Here is a 24,104-nt window from a genome sequence, read left to right on the forward strand (position 1 = left end):
TTGCACAATTGGTGGCTGACTAAATACTTTTTTTCCCCACTGTATGCTATGATGCAGATCCCAACCCCGAGCTCAGTAGGCGAGATGCTCCTTCTGGCACGTTTCACTCACTGTGGAGAGCAGATCAGCCTTTCCTGTGAAACCTCCAGCACCCTCTGCTCTGCGGGTCGTGACTTCAGATTGATCCGAGAGAGATAAGGGGCTCATAGAGCGGGGCTTGGAGCACACCCATGCATCCAGCAGAGTAATGAACAAAGCCCAAACTAAAACCAGGAAACTGGGGTTATATTCTGCGATGTGGGCCAAAGTCTATTAACCTATGCTCCAGATCAGTAGACTGAGGGAGATGGTTAAGCCATCACAGTTTCTATGGTCCATATCATATTCTGAGCAATGTTATTACACACCCTATTACAATGTTTGAAATGTATCCTTCCTTCTCTTAGTAGATGGTAGCTTCAACAATTATATGTTGATAAAATATAATTTATTAAGTGTTACATAAAACATTTTAAAAAAATAAAGACAACAGAAAAAAACTATTTACATGAGATTAAAAACATGCACACACTACATTTACGAAAAAACTGTACAATATACACATGGAATTGGCATCAAAGTGTCCTGAGCTGAAAAGACAAAACATTGGGAATACTGTTCACTGACTAAAAGAGGTGAAGCACACAATAGAGATTTTCCATCACATTGGGCATTAACCTAATTGTAATGTCATAGTCTCTTCCGGCATCGACAGCTTTCACATTTCAGGAACTTTACCCAAACATCAGTGTGCCTTAGGACAGCAGGGTGATGAGGGCATCCAGAAACTTAGTCCTGTCCTCCATCTTTAGCTCAATGACTGCAAAGGGAAAACACAGGTTAGGATGAATGTGTGTGTGTCTGTTTGCAACATCTTTGCGATTACAGCTAGCAGATGCAAGGGGAAATGTTTTTTGAACACCTGATGATATAATGATTAAACCTGTAAGAATGACTTGAGGCATCTGATGAGATCCAAATAAAGTATTGAACTGTGTGTAAGAAACAAGTGTACAGCTAACAGGTTCAACCTGTAATGTGTCGTGTCTGCTCTCTTGTGGCCAATATATACAATGACAAGAACATTTTACTTACTAGAGGTGTCGAAGTGGTCGTGGAAAGTTCTGGAGCTGGTGCTCTCTGCTGCCTTCTCAAACGCACGGCCAAATAAACTATTGGAGGGGGAGAGGGTGAGAGAAATAAGAGGCAGAGCAAATGAAAGGAAACAAAACACAATAAAGAACATTCAAGTGCTGTAATCTTGCACACGACCGACACACGTTATGGACTCACTTCTTCTTGTCGGATGTCTCAGACTCAGGTGGGATGCCCATAACGATAACAGTTCCCTTCTCCACATCCATGGGAGCAGCTATGATCAAGGGCAGCAGCTTACATCGCTTATTCCTTGTCTTTGAACAGGCATAGGCAGACATAAGCAAGAGCAATGCAAAGGACCCCAAGTGAACATCTAAACACAACATTTTCTTTTGAAACTAATTGAAGACAAGGGGCAATAGAGCTAGACGGGGCCTTGGACAATGGGTAAGTGAAACACAGCGAGGTACTCACAGAGCGTACAAAGGCTTTGAGCAGGTACTTGCAGAGCAGAGTCAAAGCCATAGGCTTGGAGAACAGCTTCACATCAGGAGTGCCCTGCACAGAGATGGAGAGGAGTGTTAAAGGGGGGACATCTCACTCACACACCACACTCACACACCTCCAAGAGGTAGCAGTAGAGAAAGGGTCCCTGTGACAGTATGAGGTTGGTGCAGATGCAGCTGGCTACAGTCTGTTGGATGGCCATCAGCTTCTTTTTAGCCAGGTCAATGCCACCATGGAGACACTCCAGGTTACTCCTACAGAGAGGAGAGATATCAGGATGGGATCATTCCAACACCTAGGGTGCATTCATTAGTGCACACCATAGCAAAACGTTTTGCAATGATAATTAGATTCTATTGGACAAATTCAGATAGGTCCCTCTCCCGTTCCATCCCGTTTGTATGGAGATATATTTATATCAAAATGTTTAATATATACGAGTAGGGAGTCACAAACAGAAGACGTGTTATGAAAATACAGAATGCAACATAAATAAAAATTGAAGTAAATATGCCCATGTAGTTTCACAAACATATGTCATGATCCAAAAGCAAATGAGTCCTCCTTAACAAAAACAAATGATTAGCAAATAAATGCAAGACAGTTCCCCCCCAGGATTAACACAGCATGTTTTTGTGAATGTGACATTTGTGATCCACATTTTACATATTTGTGACTTGCATTACATTTGTTGCCCCATATATTTGAGTGGCCTCACATATTTGTGAGTTGCGTTTTATGGATCAGTTTACATTTACATTTTAGTCATTTAGCAGACGCTCTTATCCAGAGCGACTTACAGTAAGTGAGTGCATACATTTTCATACTGGCCCCCCGTTGGAATGGAACCCACAACCCTGGCGTTGCAAGTGCCATGCTCTACCAACTGAGCTACACGTTTGTGCAGATTTTTAAAAAAAAAATGTTTTTACAGTGTTAAATAACACTAATATGTAAGAACAATATTTTGTGGAAATGTTGTGGAAATCTGTTGCAGCTCAAGTCGACTACAAAATCCACAATGCAATGCTCGATCTATGGGCTGGCTGCATGGCTGGCTGGCTAGCTAACAAACGTAGCTACACACAATAATACCAAAGACAATATCAGCATGTAACGTAGCTAGATAGCGCAGTTTGTTTAGATGATTTTACAGCTATCAAATTCGGAGTCTTACAATCTCACCATGTTCAACCTGCAGATCCATGTGCCTCACAGAGTGGAGTCTAACATTCGCAACGGCAGATATACATTTGAGGAGATGGGAAATGTTGCCCATGCTACGCCAATGGGCCGCGCGGTGCATTCTGGGCTATTCTGGGACAAGGAATACTCTCCTTCAAGGAGTGAATGGGAGTCTATTGGGCGCTAGCTCAAAAACCCAACATTAGCACGAATTTCGTCAACAAGAAATAAAAAATTACAAATCTTTTCCGAGATGTGAGATAATTAAACTTGCCATCTGTAGTATAGTATAGCTTTGGAATCGTGCCATTACGTACTTGAGGAAAATAGGCACGTTTCTCGACATATACACAGACTTTGAGAAGGGATTGCGTGACGATTAGCTTAGCAACCGCTTTACGTACATGACAACATGAACGCGATTGGTCGACAGTCTGCTGGGTGGGGCGTTATATGTTCCTTCATTCATTGGATTCTCCTTTATATAATATCTCTGGCATCGGCACCATGCAATGCACCCTGGACTAAAGAGGCAGACAAATAGGGAAAATGTGCTAGACCCTACATTTAATTACACATTTCTCGAGGTTGGAATATCGCAAAAATATGATCAATGGCTCATTCGAGAGAAGACATCTTCCCGAGTTATGACATCGGCCATTATTGAAGTCTGACATGTATGAGACGTTTTTGCGATCTAAAAGTCGTATTCCTATTAACTTCCAGTGTAGTGAGAGTGACGTTATCACGGTTCTACATCATACCGGACGGATTTCTGCCCGGATTTCTGCCTATTGAATGCCAATAACTCAGATACAAATGAACACATTAAATGACCCAGGGAATCGATAGAACATCACTCAGATATGCACAAAAACAATATAACATTCAAAATGGGTGAACCTTTCCTTTAATGATAGGGCATCCAGATGTATTTGTTTTATATTTGTGTGTGTGAGTGAGTGCATGTGCCTGGATGCACAATTATGTGTGTGTACCTGGAAAGGCAGTCAAGGGCCTTGATGAAATTGTCGCCAAGGCTCTCGTCCTTTTCAGTGTTCTCCAGCAAGGCGGCAGCCGCATGCACCACATCATTGGCCAGGAAACGGTTCTTGAAGCTAAAGTTAACGCCGAACGTCTGGATACGGATGTCCTTCATACTGAAGGAACAGTGATGAGAGCATTTAATGAGGGCTATTGGGTAAATTAAGAGAGGAGAATATTGTACTCATCATATACAGAGTCAGACGGAGGAACCCAGAGTCATTGATACTGGGGAATATTTACAGATACAGGTAACTTCCAAAATAAAGGTCTCACCAACATAAAGTGTCTTTAATAGGGCACTGCGCCACCACCAGCCAGAACAGCTTCAATGCACCTTGGCATAGATTCTACAAGTGTCTGGAATTCTATTGGAGAGATGCGACATCCTCCTTCCACAAGAAATTCCATCATTTGGTGTTTTGTTGATGGTGGTTGAAAATGCTGCCTCAGGCGCCGCTCCAGAATCTCCCATAAGCGTTCAATTGGGTTGAGATCCGGTGACGGCCATGGCATACATCATTTTCATGCTCATCAAACCAATCAGTGACCACTCATGTACTGTGGATGGAGGCATTGTCATCCATCCACAGGCTATGGTAGCCCAAATAATGGCCTGCACAGGATTTTTATACATGACCCTAAGCACGGGATGTTAACTGCTTAATTAACTCAGGAACCACACCTGTGTGGAAGCGCCTGCTTTTAATTCACTTTGTATCCCTCATTTACTCAAGCGTTTCCATTATTTTGTCAGTTACCATATATTGATGCACTAGAACAGACACACACACTCTTACCCATATTTGTTGGACGATTCTTCTATGACTTCTCGCAGATTCTCTTTGATTGACATGTCCATGGAGTTGGAACTTCTGCTTCACCTGCTTCAGGGGCAGGCTGGACAACAAACAGAAAAAATATTTGATAATCCTTCAAACAATCCATTATCATCAATAAATCAAATGACAAACTGCTGCTCATCACCTCTTGATGAAGTGGCATTTGTCCTTCAGAGGCCACTGACTAATTGGCGGTAATTGATTCGTAAATTATACACAATAATGAGTCCTGCATGTCCCTAGAGTGATCATTTGCATATTTGACAGAGATTATTCTAGTTGACAGTCATAACTTGGGGATAGCATACCCCATGTCAGCAAGGAACTCTTGGAGTTTCTTCTGGCCGTGCATGGACCAGAGCTTGAAGTTGCAGGAGGTGTAAGAGGAGTTACATATACTCTCATACAGAGACCAGTGTTGGTACAGGGCCAGACGCAGACTGAGACACTGTGTCAAGGGGTTAAAACACAGAAAGAAGGCAGGACAGAGAGCATAAGGTGACAGGCAGGACAGCATACACAGAACCAGCCACAAAAATGTGGCAATGCTTAAGGTGTCTGCATACAGTGCATTTGGAAAGTATTCTCACCATTTCATCCTTTCCACATTGTTACATTACAGCCTTATTCTAAAATGGATTAAATTAATTTTCTTCCTCAATCTACACACAATACCCCAAAATAACAAAGCGATCAGGTTTTTAAAAGAAATTTTAGCTAATTTATTCCAAATTAAAAACAGAAATACCTTATTTAAATAAGTATTCAGACCCTTTGCTATGAGACTCTAAATTTAGCTCAGGTGCATCCTATTTCCATTGATCATCCTTGAGATGTTTCTACAACTTGATTGGAGTCCACCTGTGGTAAATTCAATTGATTGGACATGATTTGGAAAGACACACACCTGTCTATATTAGGTCCCACAGTTGACAGTGCATGTCAGAGCAAAAACCAAGCCATGAGGTCAAAGGAATTGTCCGTAGAGCTCCGAGACAGGATTGCGTCGAGGCACAGATCTGGGGAAGGGTACCAAAACATTTCTGCAGCATTGAAGGTCCCCAAGAACACAGTGGCCTCAATCATTCTTAAATGGAAGAAGATTGGAACCCCCAAGACTCTTCCTAGAGCTGGCTGCCCGGCCAAAATGAGCAATCGGGGGAGAAGGTCCTTGGTCAGGGAGGTGACCAAGAATCCGATGGTCACTCTGACAGAGCTCCAGAGTTCCTCTGTGGAGATGGGAGAACCTTCCAGAAGGACAGCCATCTCTGCAGCACTCCACCAATCAGGCCTTTATGGTAGAGTTGCCAGACGGAAGCCACTCCTCTGTAAAAGGCACATGACAGCCCACTTGTAGTTTGCCAAAAGGCACCTAAAGGACTCTCAGACCATGAGAAACAAGATTCTCTGGTCTGATGAAACCAAGATTGAAGTCTTTGGCCTGAATGCCAAGCGTCACTTCAGGAGGAAACCAGGCACTGCTCATCACCTGGCCAATACCATCCCTACCGTGACGCATGGTGGTGGCAGCATCATGCAGTGGGAATGTTTTTCAGTGGCAGGGACTGGGAGACTAGTCAGGATCGACGGAAAGATGAACGGAGCAAAGTACAGAGAGATCCTTAATGAAAACCTGCTCCAGAGCGCTCAGGACCTCAGACTGGGGCGAAAGTTATAGATGATTTTCAAGTACATATGTTGTAGAATTAAACACCTATATGCCTTAAAATGTTTATGGATTAAGAACCAGTTGAAGGGTTAATACAGAGCAGAGACATTTATGTGTTTTTCATAACTCCCTGCAGCTGGTCTGGGTATGTCAATGACATGTGATGGAGATACAACTCCTCGTGGTGGCTGTGTGGAGATTGGAGTAACAATGGAACTAGTGTTATCATTTGTTTGTGCTTATGACCTGACACATAGCCACATGCACATAACCTCAAGGGCCAGGGAGGATGGTAAATGATAAATGCTTAAATGTATGTGGTTGAGAATGGGTTATGGATGACATGTTTAAACCATGTTTAAGTATTAATTGATATGTTTTATAATGTGTTATGAAATGATAAAGGTAAAACAGAATGAACATGATTGATACTTTGTACTTCAGATATATGTCTGGATAGTGAATATAGTCAATACAGAGTGTGATTGTTCTTTAATGTACGTATGTACATAATTTTTTGAGTCACGCCACTAATAAGATACAGAGGCCCCATTTAGAGAAGCGCAAGTAGCCCCTGTGAGTAGCCAACATGTGATAATGAAAATATGTTATTAATTCACATAGAGAGGAATAACTATGTATGTTGACTATGCATTTGTGTCTGTATAAAAAGACAGCTCCGGTTCAGGGCAAGCAGTTGTTCCATGGAGCAAGCTTGGCTTTGTTATGCAAATTAATAACTTTTTGAATTCACAAGTTCCAGTCTCTTGAGAGATATTTTGAGTTGACTACTTTTGAGTCAAATATTTCTACAATTTAAAATATTTGAATGAGTTACAGTTCATATAAGGAAATCAGTCAATTGCAATAAATTCATTAGGCCCTAATCTATGGAGTTCACATGACTGGGCAGAGGTGCAGCCATGGGTGGGCATAGGACTACCCACTGGGGAGCCAGGCCCAGCCAATCAGAATGAGTTTTTCCCCACAAAAGGGCTTTATTACAGACAGAAATACTCCTCAGCACCCCCTCCCCTCCCTTCAGACGATCCCGCAGGTGAAGAAGCTGGATGTGGAGGTCCTGGGCTGGCGTGGTTACACGTGGTCTGCGGTTGTGAGGCCGGTTGGACTTACTGCCAAATTCTCTAAAATGACGTTGGAGGCAGCTTATGGAAGAGAAATGAACATTCATTTCAATGGCAACAGCTCTGCTGGACATTCCTGCAGTCAGCATGCCAATTGCACCGTCCCTCAAAACTTGAGAACTTGAGATATCTGTGACATTGTGTGACAAAACTGCACATTTTAAAACGTGTCCTTTTATTGTACCCAGCACAAGGTGCACCTGTGTAATGATCATGCTGTTTAATCAGCTTCTTGATATGCTACACCTGTCAGGTGGATGGATTATCTTGGCAAAGGATAAATGCTCAATAGGGATGTAAACAAATTTGCAGAGGTGTGGACTCGAGTCATGTGACTTGGACTCGAGTCAGACTCGAGTCATGAATTTGATGACTTCAGACTCGACTCGACAAAATGTACAAAGACTTGCAACTCGACTTGGACTTTAACATCAATGACTCGTGACTTCACTTGGACTTGCGCCTTATGACTCGAGAAGACTTGCTACTTCCCATGAAAACTGGGGAAAAAAAATTTCACACGGCCGCGCCCGCTCTCCGTTTATCTGCATCTGTGAAAAAAATGTGCACCATCCACCTGTATGCATACAGAGAGCGCGCGCTGCCTGCACGTTATCCAATCACTGTAGTCCCACGTTGTTTTGATTCGACAGCATCTAAGCAGGCACATTGCAAGACAACCAATGAAGCACATCAAGCAACAACGCGCCAGTTGTCAAAATGATACCGAAGATAGTTTGGTTTGGCTATAAAAATTACGAGGTAGTCGACAAAAAACGAGTTGCAATCTGCAAAACATGCGGATCGAAGATTACAGACGGAGCTGCCACAACGTCCAACTTTGTTCGACACCTGAAGTTGCACAAAGAAAGGTAAGTTTTGAACGAATGCTACGCACCTTATCGGATGTACCGTAACTTACTAGCTAGCTGCCGCATATTTACTGTATCAACGAGACAAACGCACGTCTCCCTTGCTGGTTCATGCTTACAAAAATATGGATTTTTGAACTGCTATTATATGGACATTCTAAAACGCTTTCGTGAAAAACGCTTAACGTTCTTTAATGTACTAAGACAGTGTTATTAAAAGACCAAACTCTGTAAATATCATATTAATAAAGTATACTATGTACAAAACATCAGATGAGCCCAGAATATGAACGCAAACACGTTTAATAACACGTTGCGTTTTCCTCCCATAGAAAACTATTATAAGAAAAGGCTTAACGTGTCTTAATATACTGAGACAGTAATATTAAAAGACCAAACTATAAATATCATATTAATAAAGTATACTAAATGTACAAAACATCAGATGCGCAAGGCATTTACAATGAATGCACCCCCTTTCCAGATCTCAACCCCATATAAAATTTTTGGAGGGAGTTGAAAGTCCGTGTTGCCCAGCGACAGCCCCAAAACATCACTGCTCTAGAGGAGATCTGCATGGAGGAATGGGCCAAAATACCAGCAACAGTGTGTGAAAACCTTGTGAAGACTTACAGAAAACGTTTGACCTGTGTCATTGCCAACAAAGAGTATATAACAAAGTATTGAGAAACTTTTGTTATTGACCAAATACTTATTTTCCACCATCATTTGCAAATAAATTCATAAAAAATCCTACAATGTGATTTTCTGGAGAAAAAAAATCTCAATTTGTCTGTCATAGTTGACGTGTACCTATGATGAAAATTACAGGCCTCTCTCATCTTTTTAAGTGGGATAACTTGCACAATTGGTGGCTGACTAAATACTTTTTTTCCCCACTGTAGTTGAATGTGCTGACAACAAAATCACACAAAAATGATCAATAGAAATCAAATTTATCAACACATGGAGGTCTGGATTTGGAGTCACCCTCAAAATTAAAGTGGAAAACCACACTAAAGGCTGATCCAACTTTGATGTAATGTCCTTAAAACAAGTCAAAATGAGGCTCAGTAGTGTGTGTGGCCTCCACGTGCCTGTATGACCTCCCTACAACGCCTGGGCATGCTCCTGATGAGGTGGCGGATGGTCTCCTGAGGGATCTCCTCCCAGACCTGGACTAAAGCATCCGCCAACTCCTGGACAGTCTGTGGTGCAACGTGGCGTTGGTGGATGGAGTGAGACATGATGTCCCAGATGTGCTCAATTGGATTCAGGTCTGGGGAACGGGCGGGCCAGTCCATAACATCAATGCCTTCCTCTTGCAGGAACTGCTGACACACTCCAGCCACATGAGGTCTAGCATTGTCTTGCATTAGGAGGAACCCAGGGCCAACCGCACCAGCATATGGTCTCACAAGGGGTCTGAGGATCTCATCTCGGAACCTAATGGCAGTCAGGATGGAGGGCTGTGCGGCCCCCCAAAGAAATGCCACCCCACACCATGACTGACCCACCGCCAAACCGGTCATGCTGGAGGATGTTGCAGGCAGAAGAACGTTCTCCACGGCGTCTCCAGACTCTGTCACGTCTGTCACATGTGCTCAGTGTGAACCTGCTTCATCTGTGAAGAGCACATGGCGCCAGTGGCGAATTTGCCAATCTTGGTGTTCTCTGGCAAATGCCAAACGTCCTGCACGGTGTTGGGCTGTAAGCACAACCCCCACCTGTGGATGTCGGGCCCTCATACCACCCTCATGGAGTCTGTTTCTGACCGTTTGAGCAGACACATGCACATTTGTGGCCTGCTGGAGGTCATTTTGCAGGGCTCTGGCAGTGCTCCTCCTGCTCCTCCTTGCAGGCGGAGGTAGCAGTCCTGCTGCTGGGTTGTTGCCCTCCTACGGCCTCCTCCACGTCTCCTGATGTACTGGCCTGTCTCCTGGTAGCGCCTCCACACTACGCTGACAGACACAGCAAACCTTCTTGCCACAGCTCGCATTGATGTGCCATCCTGGATGAGCTGCACTACCTGAGCCACTTGTGTGGGTTGTAGACTCCGTCTCATGCTACCACTAGAGTGAAAGCACCGCCAGAATTCAAAAGGGACCAAAACATCAGCCAGGAAGCATAGGAACTGAGAAGTGGTCTGTGGTCACCACCTGCAAAACCAGTCCTTTGTTGGGGGTGTCTTGCTAATTGCCTATAAATTCCACCTGTTGTCTATTCCATTTGCACAACAGCATGTGAAATGTATTGTCAATCAGTGTTGCTTCCTAAGTGGACAGTTTGATTTCACAGAAGTGTGATTGACTTGGAGTTACATTGTGTTGTTTAAGTGTTCCCTTTATTTTTTTGAGCAGTGTATATATACATATAGATATATATATATATATATATACACATATATATATATATATATATACACATACATACATACACAGACCGTTCAAAAGTTTGGGGTCACTTAGACATGTCCTTGTTTTCCATGAAAACATACATGAAATGAGTTTGAATAGGAAATATAGCAAAATGCATAGGAAATGTAGTCATTGACAAGGTTAGAAATAATGATTTTTAATAGAAATAATAATTGTGTCCTTCAGACTTTGCTTTCGTCAAAGAATCCTCCATTTGCAGCAATTACAGCCTTGCAGACCTTTGGCATTCTAGTTGTCAATTTGAGGTAATCTGAAGAGATTTCACCCCATGCTTCCTGAAGCACCTCCCACAAGTTGGATTGGCTTGATGGGCACTTCTTACGTACCATACGGTCAAGCTGCTCCCACAACAGCTCAATAGGGTTGAGATCCAGTGACTGTGCTGGCCACTACCAGCTGACTGCTTCTTCCCTAAATAGTTATTGCATAGTTTGGAGTTGTGCTTTGGGTCATTGTCCTGTTGTAGGAGGAAATTGACTCCAATCAAGCGCCGTCCACAGGTTATGGCATGGCGTTGCAAAATGGAGTGATAGCCTTCCTTCTTCAAGATCCCTTTTACCCTGTACAAATCTCCCACTTTACCACCACCAAAGCACCCCCAGACCATCACATTGCCACCACCATGCTTGACAGATGGCATCAAACACTCCTCCAGCATCTTTTCATTTGGTCTGCGTCTCACAAATGTTCTTCTTTGTAATCCGAACACCTCAAACTTCGATTTGTCTGTCCATAACACTTTTTTCCAATCTTCCTCTGTCTAGTGTCTGTGTTCTTTTGCCCATCTTAATCTTTTCTTTTTATTGGCCAGTCTGAGATATGGCTTTTTCTTTGCAACTCTGCCTAGAAGGTCAGCATCCCGGAGTCGCCTTTTCACTGTTGACATTGAGACTGGTGTTTTGCGGGTACTATTTAATGAAGCTGCCAGTTGAGGACCTGTGAGGCACCTGTTTCTCAAACTACACACTAATGTATTTGTCCTCTTGCTCAGTTGTGCACCGGGGCCTCCCACTCCTCTTTCTATTCTGGTTAGAGCCAGTTTGCGCTGTTCTATGAAGGGAGTGGTACACAGCGTTGTACGAGATCTTCAGTTTCTTGGCAATTTCTCGCATGGAATAGCCTTCATTTCTCAGAACAAGAATAGACTGACGAGTTTCAGAAGAAAGTTCTTTGTTTCTGGCCATTTTGAGCCTGTAATCGAACCCACAATTGCTGATGCTCCAGATATCCAACTAGTCTCAAGAAGGCCAATTTTATTGCTTCTTTAATCAGCACAACAGTTTTCAGCTGTGCTAACATAATTGCAAAATGGTTTTCTAATGATCAATTAGGCTTTTAAAATGATAAACTTGGATTGATGGTTGCTGATAACGGGCCTCTGTACGCCTATGTAGATATTCCATTAAAAATCAGCAGTTTCCAGCTCCAATAGCCATTTACAACATTAACAATGTCTACACTGTATTTCTGATCAATTTCATGTTATTTTATTGGATAAAAAATTGCTTTTCTTTCGAAAACAATAACATTTCTAAGTGGCTCCCAAACTTTTGAACGCATATATATATATATATATATATATATATATATATATATATATATATATATATATATATATATATATACATACATACATACATACATACATACATACATACATACATACACACACACACACACACACACACACACACATACATACATACATACATACATACATACAGTGGGGAAAAAAAGTATTTAGTCAGCCAACAATTGTGCAAGTTCTCCCACTTAAAAAGATGAGAGAGGCCTGTAATTTTCATCATAGGTACACGTCAACTATGACAGACAAATTGAGAAAAGAAATCCAGAAAATCACATTGTAGGATTTTTTATGAATTTATTTGCAAATTATGGGGGAAAATAAGTATTTGGTCACCTACAAACAAGCAAGATTTCTGGCTCTCACAGACCTGTAACTTCTTCTTTAAGAGGCTCCTCTGTCCTCCACTCGTTACCTGTATTAATGGCACCTGTTTGAACTTGTTATCAGTATAAAATACACCTGTCCACAACCTCAAACAGTCACACTCCAAACTCCACTATGGCCAAGACCAAAGAGCTGTCAAAGGACACCAGAAACAAAATTGTAGACCTGCACGAGCCTGGGAAGACTGAATCTGCAATAGGTAAGCAGCTTGGTTTGAAGAAATCAACTGTGGGAGCAATTATTAGAAAATGGAAGACATAAAAGACCACTGATAATCTCCCTCGATCTGGGGCTCCACGCAAGATCTCACCCCGTGGGGTCAAAATGATCACAAGAACGGTGAGCAAAAATCCCAGAACCACACGGGGGACCTAGTGAATGACCTGCAGAGAGCTGGGACCAAAGTAACAAAGCCTACCATCAGTAACACACTACGCCGCCAGGGACTCAAATCCTGCAGTGCCAGACGTGTCCCCCTGCTTAAGCCAGTACATGTCCAGGCCCGTCTGAAGTTTGCAAGAGTGCATTTGGATGATCCAGAAGAGGATTGGGAGAATGTCATATGGTCAGATGAAACCAAAATAGAACTTTTTGGGTAAAAACTCAACTCGTCGTGTTTGGAGGACAAAGAATGCTGAGTTGCATCCAAAGAACACCATACCTACTGTGAAGCATGAGGTGGAAACATCATGCTTTGGGGCTGTTTTTCTGCAAAGGGACCAGGACGACTGATCCGTGTAAAGGAAAGAATGAATGGGGCCATGTATCGTGAGATTTTGAGTGAAAACCTCCTTCCATCAGCAAGGGCATTGGAGATGAAACGTGGCTGGGTCTTTCAGCATGACAATGATCCCAAACACACCGCCCGGGCAACGAAGGAGTGGCTTCGTAAGAAGCATTTCAAGGTCCTGGAGTGGCCTAGCCAGTCTCCAGATCTCAACCCCATAGAAAATCTTTGGAGGGAGTTGAAAGTCTGTGTTGCCCAGCGACAGCCCCAAAACATCACTGCTCTAGAGGAGATCTGCATGGAGGAATGGGCCAAAATACCAGCAACAGTGTGTGAAAACCTTGTGAAGACTTACAGAAAACGTTTGACCTGTGACAAAGTATTGAGAAACTTTTGTTATTGACCAAATACTTATTTTCCACCATAATTTGCAAATAAATTCATAAAAAATCCTACAATGTGATTTTCTGGATTTTTTTCTCATTTTGTCTGTCATAGTTGACGTGTACCTATGATGAAAATTACAGGCCTCTCTCATCTTTTTAAGTGGGAGAACTTGCACAATTGGTGGCTGACTAAATACTTTTTTCCCCCACTGTATGTATGTATGTATGTATGTACAGTGGGGAAAAAAAGTATTTAGTCAGCCACCAATTGTGCAAGTTCTCCCACTTAAAAAGATGAGAGAGGCCTGTAATTTTCATCATAGGTACACGTCAACTATGACAGACAAAATGAGAAAAAAAATCCAGAAAATCACATTGTAGGATTTTTTATGAATTTATTTGCAAATTATGGTGGAAAATAAGTATTTGGTCAATAACAAAAGTTTCTCAATACTTTGTCACAGGTCAAACGTTTTCTGTAAGTCTTCACAAGGTTTTCACACACTGTTGCTGGTATTTTGGCCCATTCCTCCATGCAGATCTCCTCTAGAGCAGTGATGTTTTGGGGCTGTCGCTGGGCAACACAGACTTTCAACTCCCTCCAAAGATTTTCTATGGGGTTGAGATCTGGAGACTGGCTAGGCCACTCCAGGACCTTGAAATGCTTCTTACGAAGCCACTCCTCGTTGCCCGGGCGGTGTGTTTGGGATCATTGTCATGCTGAAAGACCCAGCCACGTTTCATCTTCAATGCCCTTGCTGATGGAAGGAGGTTTTCACTCAAAATCTCACGATACATGGCCCCATTCATTCTTTCCTTTACACGGATCAGTCGTCCTGGTCCCTTTGCAGAAAAACAGCCCAAAAGCATGATGTTTCCACCCCCATGCTTCACAGTAGGTATGGTGTTCTTTGGATGCAACTCAGCATTCTTTGTCCTCCAAACACGACGAGTTTAGTTTTTACCAAAAAGTTCTATTTTGGTTTCATCTGACCATATGACATTCTCCCAATCCTCTTCTGGATCATCCAAATGCACTCTAGCAAACTTCAGACGGGCCTGGACATGTACTGGCTTAAGCAGGGGGACACGTCTGGCACTGCAGGATTTGAGTCCCCTGGCGAGTGTGTTACTGATGGTAGGCTTTGTTACTTTGGTCCCAGCTCTCTGCAGGTCATTCACTAGGTCCCCCCGTGTGGTTCTGGGATTTTTGCTCACCGTTCTTGTGATCGTTTTGACCCCACGGGTTGAGATCTTGCGTGGAGCCCCAGATCGAGGGAGATTATCAGTGGTCTTGTATGTCTTCCATTTCCTAATAATTGCTCCCACAGTTGATTTCTTCAAACCAAGCTGCTTACCTATTGCAGATTCAGTCTTCCCAGCCTGGTGCAGGTCTACAATTTTGTTTCTGGTGTCCTTTGACGGCTCTTTGGTCTTGGCCATAGTGGAGTTTGGAGTGTGACTGTTTGAGGTTGTGGACAGGTGTCTTTTATACTGATAACAAGTTCAAACAGGTGCCATTAATACAGGTAACGAGTGGAGGACAGAGGAGCCTCTTAAAGAAGAAGTTACAGGTCTGTGAGAGCCAGAAATCTTGCTTGTTTGTAGGTGACCAAATACTTATTTTCCACCATAATTAGCAAATAAATTCATAAAAAATCCTACAATGTGATTTTCTGGAAATTATTTTCTCAATTTGTCTGTCATAGTTGACGTGTACCTATGATGAAAATTACAGGCCTCTCTCATCTTTTTAAGTGGGAGAACTTGCACAATTGGTGGCTGACTAAATACTTATTTTCCCCACTGTATATACACACATACACAGTTGCAGTTGGAAGTTTACATACACCTTAGCCAAATTTAAACTCAGTTTTTCACAAGTCCCGACATTTAATCCAAGTAAAAACTCCCTGTTTTAGGTCAGTTAGGATCACCACTTTATTTTAAGAATGTGAAATGTCAGAATAATAGTAGAGAGAATGATTTATTTCAGCTTTTATTTCTTTCATCACATTCCCAGTGGGTCAGAAGTTTACATACACTCAATTATTATTTGGTAGCACTGCCTTTAAATTGTTTAACTTGGTTCAAACGTTTCGGGTAGCCTTCCACAAGCTTCCCACAATAAGTTGGGTGAATTTTGGCCCATTCCTCCTGACAGAGCTGGTGTAACTGAGTCAGGTTTGTAGGCCTCCTTGCTCGCACATGCTTATTCAGTTCTGCCCACACATTTTCTGTAGAATTGAGGTCAGGGCTTTGTGATGGCCACTCCAATACCTAGACTTTGTTGTCCTTAAGCCATTTTGCCACAACTTTGGAAGTATGCTTGGGGTCATTGTCCATTTGGAAGACCCATTTGCGACCAAGCTTTAACTTCCTGACTGATGTCTTGAGATGTTGCATCAATATATCCACATCATTTTCCTTCCTCATGATGCAATCTATTTTGTGAAATGCACCAGTCCCTCTTGCAGCAAAGCACCTCCACAGCATGATGCTGCCACCCCCGTGCTTCACGGTTGGGATGGTGTTCTTCGGCTTGCAAGCCTACCCCTCTTTCCTCCAAACATAACAATGGTCATTATGGCCAAACAGTTATATTTTTGTTTCATCAGACCAGAGGACATTTCTCCAAAAAGTACGATCTTTATCCCCATGGCGGTTTTGGAGCAGTGGCTTCTTCCTTGCTGAGAGGCCTTTCAGGTTATGTCGATTTAGGACTTGTTTTACTGTGGATATAGATACTTTTGTACCCGTTTCCTCCAGCATCTTCACAAGGTCCTTTGCTGTTGTTCTGAGATTGATTTACACTTTTCACCACGTTCATCTCTAGGAGACAGAACGCGTCTCCTTCCTGAGCGGTATGACGGCTGCATGGTCCCATGGTGTTTATACTTGCGTACTATGGTTTGTACAGATGAACATGGTACCTTCAGGTGTTTGGAAATTGCTCCCAAAGATGAACCAGACTTGTGGAGGTCTACCATTTTTTTCTGAGGTCTTGGCTGATTTGTTTTGATTTTCCCATGATGTCAAGCAAAGAGGCACTGAGTTTGGAGGTAGGCCTTGAAATACATCCACAGGTACACCTCCAATTGACTCAAATTATGTCAATTAGCCTATCAGAAGCTTCTAAAGCCATGACATCATTTTCTGGAATTTTCCAAGCTGTTTAAAGGCACAGTCAACCTAAGTGTATGTAAACTTCCGACTTCAACTGTATATCAGTCTTTTTGCCTCTGCCTTGCTCATTGACACTTCAACATCAGCATCCCCACTACTAAGTGCTTGTTTAGCCTATTAATCTACTGCCTCGTTCCCCTCCACCCCCACATGGGCTGGAACCCAAGTAAATCTTATCTGAATACCCATCTGTTTAATCCTGCCATGGGTTTGTAGCACCTCATAAAGCAGGTCTTGTTTGCTACATGAGCTAAAGGACTGGAGACTCATTAACACTGCACACGAGTCAGAGCAAATAACTACTCTGTCTGGCTTAACTTCCTCCACCCACTGCAAGGCCAACAGTATGGCCATCAGCTCCGCCGTATACAGTCGTGGTCAAAAGTTTTGGGAATGACACAAGTATTGGTCTTCACAAAGTTCGCTGCTTCAGTGTTATGAGATATTTTTGTCAGATGTTACTATGGTATACTGAAGTATAATTACAATCATTCCATAAGTGTCAAAGGCTTTTATTGACAATTACATTAAGTTTATGCAAGAGTCAATATTTGCAGTGTTGACCCTTCTTTTTCAAGACCTCTGCAATCCGTCCTGGCATGCTGTCAATTAACTTCTGGGCCACATCCTGACTGATGGCAGCCCATTCTTGCATAATCAATGCTTGGAGTTTGTGGGTTTTTGTTTGTCCACCCGCCTCTTGAGGATCGACCACAAGTTCTCAATGGGATTAAGGTCTGGGGAGTTTCCTGGCCATGGACCCAAAATGTCGATATTTTGTTCCCCGAGCCACACTTAGTTATCACTTTTGCCTTATGGCAAGGTGCTCCATCATGCTGGAAAAGGCATTGGTCGTCACCAAACTGTTCTTGGATGGTTGGGAGAAGTTGCTCTCTGAGGATGTGTTGGTACCATTCTTTATTCATGGCTGTGTTCTTAGGCAAAATTGTGAGTGAGCCAACTCCCTTGGCTGAGAAGCAACCCCACACATGAATGGTCTCAGGATGCTTTACTGTTGGCATGACACAGGACTGATGGTAGCGCTCACCTTGTCTTGTGTTTTCCGGATGCCCCAAACAATCGGAAAGGGGATTCATCAGAGAAAATGACTTTACCCCAGTCCTCAGCAGTCCAATTCCTGTACCTTTTGCAGAATATCAGTCTATCCCTGATTTTTTTCCTGGAGAGAAGTGGCTTCTTTGTTGCCCTTCTTGACACCAGGCCATCCTCCAAAAGTATTCGCCTCACTGTGCGTGCAGATGCACTCACACCTGCCTGCTGCCATTCCTGAGCAAGCTCTGCACTGGTGGTGCCCCGATCCCGCAGCTGAATCAACTTTAGGAGACGGTCCTGGCGCTTGCTGGACTTTCTTGGGCGCCCTGACGCCTTCTTCACAACAATTGAACCTCTCTCCTTGAAGTTCTTGATGATCCGATAAATGGTTGATTTAGGTGCAATCTTACTAGCAGCAATATCCTTGCCTGTAAAGCCCTTTTTGTGCAAAGCAATGATGACGGCACGTGTTTCTTTGCAAGTAACCATGGTTAACAGAGGAAGAACAATGATTTCAAGCACCACCCTCTTAAAGCTTCCAGGCTGTTATTCTAACTCAATCAGCATGACAGAGTGATCTCCAGCCTTGTCCTCGTCAACACTCTCACCTGTGTTAACGAGAGAATCACTGACATGATGGCAGCTGGTCCTTTTGTGGCAGGGCTGAAATGCAGTGGAAATGTTTTTGGGGGATTAAGTTCATTTTCATGGCAAAGAGGGACTTTGCAATTAATTGCAATTCATCTGATCACTCATGACATTCTGGAGTATATGCAAATTGCCATCATCAAAACTGAGGCAGCAGACTTTGTGAAAATTAGTATTTGTGTCATTCTCAAAATTTTTGACCACGACTGTATACAGCCAGATGATCTGTAATACGTTTCCTGACTTCCACCCACACTCCTGCACTACAAATGCTGACCCAGTACGTCCTGTCCTAGGATCTTTTGAACCATCTGTGTAAATGGCCACAAAATCCTGATACACAGTTTCCAGACGTCTCTTAAAGAAATCAGCTGGATCAACCCCCTCCGTATCTTTCTGTAGTCTCTCCAACACTTCTAGATCAACTACTGGAGACGGGAGTAGTCATGGTGGATTTACAGGAATAGCTACCGTTGGACTAAACTCCCTTCCATACAGTCCCATCTCCTTCGCCTGGGTATTACCCACCCACCCAAAGCTCGTGTTCGGTCTTCGCTCATGTTCCCAGCATGCCTGTAAAATCCCTTTCGCAGGATGAGACACCCCATGTCCTTGTAGGTTGACCCAATAATTAATTGCCAGCTGCTGTCTCTTAATCTGCAACGGCATATCCCCCATCTCCACCTGTAATGCAGCCACTGGGGACATCCGAAACGCCCCACTACATATTCTGAATCCTTGCCCCTGTATGACATCTAGCCTTTCCAGTGAGATCCGGGCTGCAGAACCATATGCTATACTTCCATAGTCTATTACAGATCGGATCAATGCAACATACATGGTCTTCAATGAGGAACGCCCAGCCCCCCCCACTCCTTCCCCGTCAGACAGCGCATCACATTTAGCACCTTCTTACACTTTCCCACCACTCTCTCAATGTGTTCTGCCCAGGTCAGTCTAGTATCAAAGTATACGCCAAGGAACCTGAAGGCCCCCACCCTCTCCAGGTTTCTCCCATATAACCTCAAGCATACCTCATCTCCCACCTTCCTCCTGATAAAGAACACTGTTTGAGTTTTCTCTACAGAGAACCTGAATCCCCACATTAATGCCCACTGATCTACCTCATCAATTGCTTCCTGTACCTTCCTGACTATGTATGGCACATTTCTTCCCCTCTTCCATAAGGCCCCATCATCTGCAAATAACGACCTCCCTACAGTGAGGGAAAAAAGTATTTGATCCCCTGCTGATTTTGTACGTTTGCCCACTGACAAAGAAAATATCAGTCTATAATTTGAATGGTAGGTTTATTTGAACAGTGAGAGACAGAATAACAACAACAAAATCCAGAAAAACGCATGTCAAAAATGTTATAAATTGATTTGCATTTTAATGAGGGAAATAAGTATTTGACCCCCTCTCTATCAGAAAGATTTCTGGCTCCCAGGTGTCTTTTATACAGGTAATGAGCTGAGATTAGGAGCACACTCAAAGGGAGTGCTCCTAATCTCAGCTTGTTACCTGTATAAAAGACACCTGTCCACAGAAGCAATCAATTAATCAGATTCCAAACTCTCCACCATGGCCAAGACCAAAGAGCTCTCCAAGGATGTCAGGGACAAGATTGTAGACCTACACAAGGCTGGAATGGGCTACAAGACCATCGCCAAGCAGCTTGGTGAGAAGGTGACAACAGTTGGTGCGATTATTCGCAAATGGAAGAAACACAAAATAACTGTCAATCTCCCTCGGCCTGGGGCTTCATGCAAGATCTCACCTCGTAGAGTTGCAATGATCATGAGAACGGTGAGGAATCAGCCCAGAACTACACGGGAGGATCTTGTCAATGATCTCAAGGCAGCTGGGACCATAGTCATTAAAATGTCATTAAAATGCAAATAAATTTATAACATTTTTGACATGCGCTTTTCTGGATTTTTTTGTTGTTATTCTGTCTCTCACTGTTCAAATAAACCTACCATTAAAATGATAGACTAATCATTTCTTTGTCAGAGGGCAAACATACAAAATCAGCAGGGGATCAAATACTTTTTCCCTCACTGTATATCCGGGTGTACCTGAGCGTAAACATCATTGATCATGATTGAGAACAACAGAGGACTAATCACGCTCTCCTGCGGTGTACCATTATCCACCAAGTAGCTGCCTGATAAAGACTTACCCACCCTCACCTGGATAGACCTTCCAAACAGGAAGTCCTTTATCCAGTTGTACATTCTTCCTCCTACCCCCATAATATCAAGCTTGATTAACAACCCCTCCTTCCACATCATATCATACGCCTTCTCCACATCAAAAAAGACAGCTACAACAGTCTCCTTGTTCACCTTAGCCTTCCTGACCTCTGCTTCTAAGCAGAGCACTGGATCCATAGTTCCCCTTCCCTTCCTGAACCCACTCTGATATGGCGTTACTAGCCCTCCGCTCTCCAGGAAGTAAGTTAGCCTCTCCGTAATCATACGTTCCATAATCTTACATACATATGATGTTAAAGCTATTGGCCGATAGCTTGTTGGCTTCGTTGGATCCTTCCCGGGCTTCCGGATTGGTACCACTACTGCCTCCTTCCAACTGCCTGGTAGTTTCCCCTCCTCCCACACTCTGTTGTACAACACCAATACCTTATCCAGTGCCTCATCACGAAGATGGGCCAACATAACATAGCACACCTCATCTTTCCCAGGTGACGTTAACCCACCCTTACCTATTGCTCTTTTCACCTCTTCCCTGGTAAATGGTGCACTCAACGCATCATTTACATACTCCCTCCTTTCCAGCTTCCAGGATGCTCCTCTCTCGTGTTATCTCTCCCCCTCTGCCCCTCCTCTGACAGATTTGCGGAGCTATGCACTTGGACAAATGCTTTGGCTATCATCTCTGCCACATCCTCCCCACTCGTCAACACTGGATAATCCCACTCATCCTAAACTACCTGGGGTGGCAGGTAGCTTAGTGGTTAAGACCGTTGTGCCAGTAACCGAAAGGTCGCTGGTTCTAATCCCCGAGCCGACTAGGTGAAAAATCTGTCGATGTGCCCTTGAGCAAGGCACTTAACCCTAATTGCTCATGTAAGTCGCTCTGGATAAGAGCGTCTGCTAAATGACTAAAAATGAAAAAAAAATTATCATCTCCCACACTTCTCCCACAAGTGTCGCCCTTCCAATGGTGTCACAGAACCGATGCCAACATTACCTCTTATCCCTACGAACCACTACATATCCCTGTATGATAAACTCCACATTCGGTTTGAGCCATGTTTCCTGCACACAAATCACATCAGGCTTAGCTATCATATCAACAATGAACTGCTTGAATTCCTGCCCATTAGCCAACAGGCTTCGAGCATTCCATTGTAGTACTACCCCCATTACTAAGATCCAGTAATACATGACTCCACCATCGGCTGATTGAGGTCATCTCGAACCTCTTCCCATGTCAACCCTGTCATACTCAAATGTCTCCCAGCAGCTTTCACTATTAGTTTAATCCTCTCCGTTTTAGACTCTACTTTATCAGTGCTATTGATAGCTCCTGCTATGAACGTCACCAGCTTTCTCTTTTCTATGTATACCATATCGCTGCCCATCTGCCCCGTGATCCCCGGTCTAAATGCTCCTACCCATCTCTCCCTTGAACCTGTTTCTCCCTGGACCTGGACCACCCTCACTGCCTCAGCATGACACCCTTCTCTCCTGGACCACCCTCACTGCCTCAGCATATGACACCCTTCTCTCCGCTCTCACTTGTTGCACCTCCACTGCCTTCTTCATAGCCTCACACCCACTATATGCCACACTATGAGCACCCCCACAGTTGCAGCACTTTGGATGTACACCATCTCCACACTTCCTATACTCATTCTCTCCTCTTTTTCTCTTTACAGACTGTTGCCACATGCCCAAACCTCTGGCATTTATAACATCTTAAAGGCTTCGGTACATAAGCCCTCACATAATAACTCATATATCCTATTGTTACCTTATTTGGCAGTACCCGGTCCTTAAAATGCAACAGAATAGACCTGCTATCTACCCTATCTCCACCCTTTGTTGCTTGCAATCTGTGTACATTCACTAGAACGCCTCCTCTCAAATTTTCCCTTACCTCTTATGGGGGATTTATTATTCTCCTAATTGATGGGATGACTAACTTAGAAAGAATGCATTCTGGACTGTGCTGATGTAGGTTGTGTCACCTGGCAAGCTGTGATTGATGTGAAGAGCTGTTTTAGGGGGTAAAATGAGATAAGGATTTGTGTCTCCAAATACTATACTATACTGCCCCTTTGTGATCTGTGAACCATCCTTGGACGTAGGAATGGTGTCTAAGGGAGCTGGCTCTTCTCACTATGACAGGTTGTTATGATAAACGTATGCCTGGAAACAGGGATGCGCTAAGAGGCGGGGGACTAGCCTGTGCGTCAACGGATTGGCTGAGTAAGTCTAAACCACGCTCAAGCGTCTACTCTGATTGGCCAACAGAGAGGTGGGAAACTCTCTCTCTGTAAGAGTATTTGAAGAACAATCTGAAACAATGGATTTAGTTCTCTGAGTGCCCTGCGAGGCATATCGGGGAGCCCGTATATACGAAACATCATATTTACCATTGAAGGTTTTTGCATTGATTAAAATAACTAGTATATCTTAGAAGTTGTGTTGACCTCTTTTGTTCCTAATGCCAGATTTGAATTGACGCAACTTTGACACTCTTTAGTGCTAACACTCACAGGCACTCCTGTTATCACCCATTTACTCCACTGCTTCCCTGGTTGATCAGTCCAGCTGCTCGACTCCACCTTACACTTTCCTATTTTCTTCACTCCGATAGCTTTTTCCCTCTGCGCCATGTCCTTACAGCACACCAACAATCTCCCATCTCTTAACACTTTAGCATTAACAACTTCCCCAATCAACTATTTTATCACAGCCGTCAACCTTATCGGACTCATCGCCCCAACTCCCCCTTCCTCCCTAAACTTCAATATCACTTTATGCTCCTCCTCACCTCCATGTTCCTCTAGAGTCTTATCTTGCCCTTCCTCTGCACTTTCTACCTCCGAACTTCCGCTAGCGATGGAAGCTAGGTTGCTCTCCTCAAACTTCCTTTTCTGCCACCTCTACCTCCGTAGACCTCTCGCTCCCCTTCATTTCCCTACTCCCCTTCTCTCCCGCTTTCTTTTTCTTTTTCTTACTCCCTCCTTTATTTGTACCACTATGTTCCATACTTGCTTCACGTTCCTCTCCATCACTATCTCCTACCATCTCTGACC

General features: G+C 43.4%; 1 pseudogene; it reads right to left on the reverse strand.

Moving 5' to 3' along the window:
- Nucleotides 1-491: 491 nt before the first annotated feature.
- On the reverse strand, nt 492-5,331 carry LOC121584198 (annotated as a pseudogene).
- Between the last annotated feature and the right edge of the window lie 18,773 nt (nt 5,332-24,104).

Source organism: Coregonus clupeaformis, chromosome 16 (genome assembly GCF_020615455.1).
Source record: "Coregonus clupeaformis isolate EN_2021a chromosome 16, ASM2061545v1, whole genome shotgun sequence".
Lineage (NCBI taxonomy): Eukaryota > Metazoa > Chordata > Actinopteri > Salmoniformes > Salmonidae > Coregonus > Coregonus clupeaformis.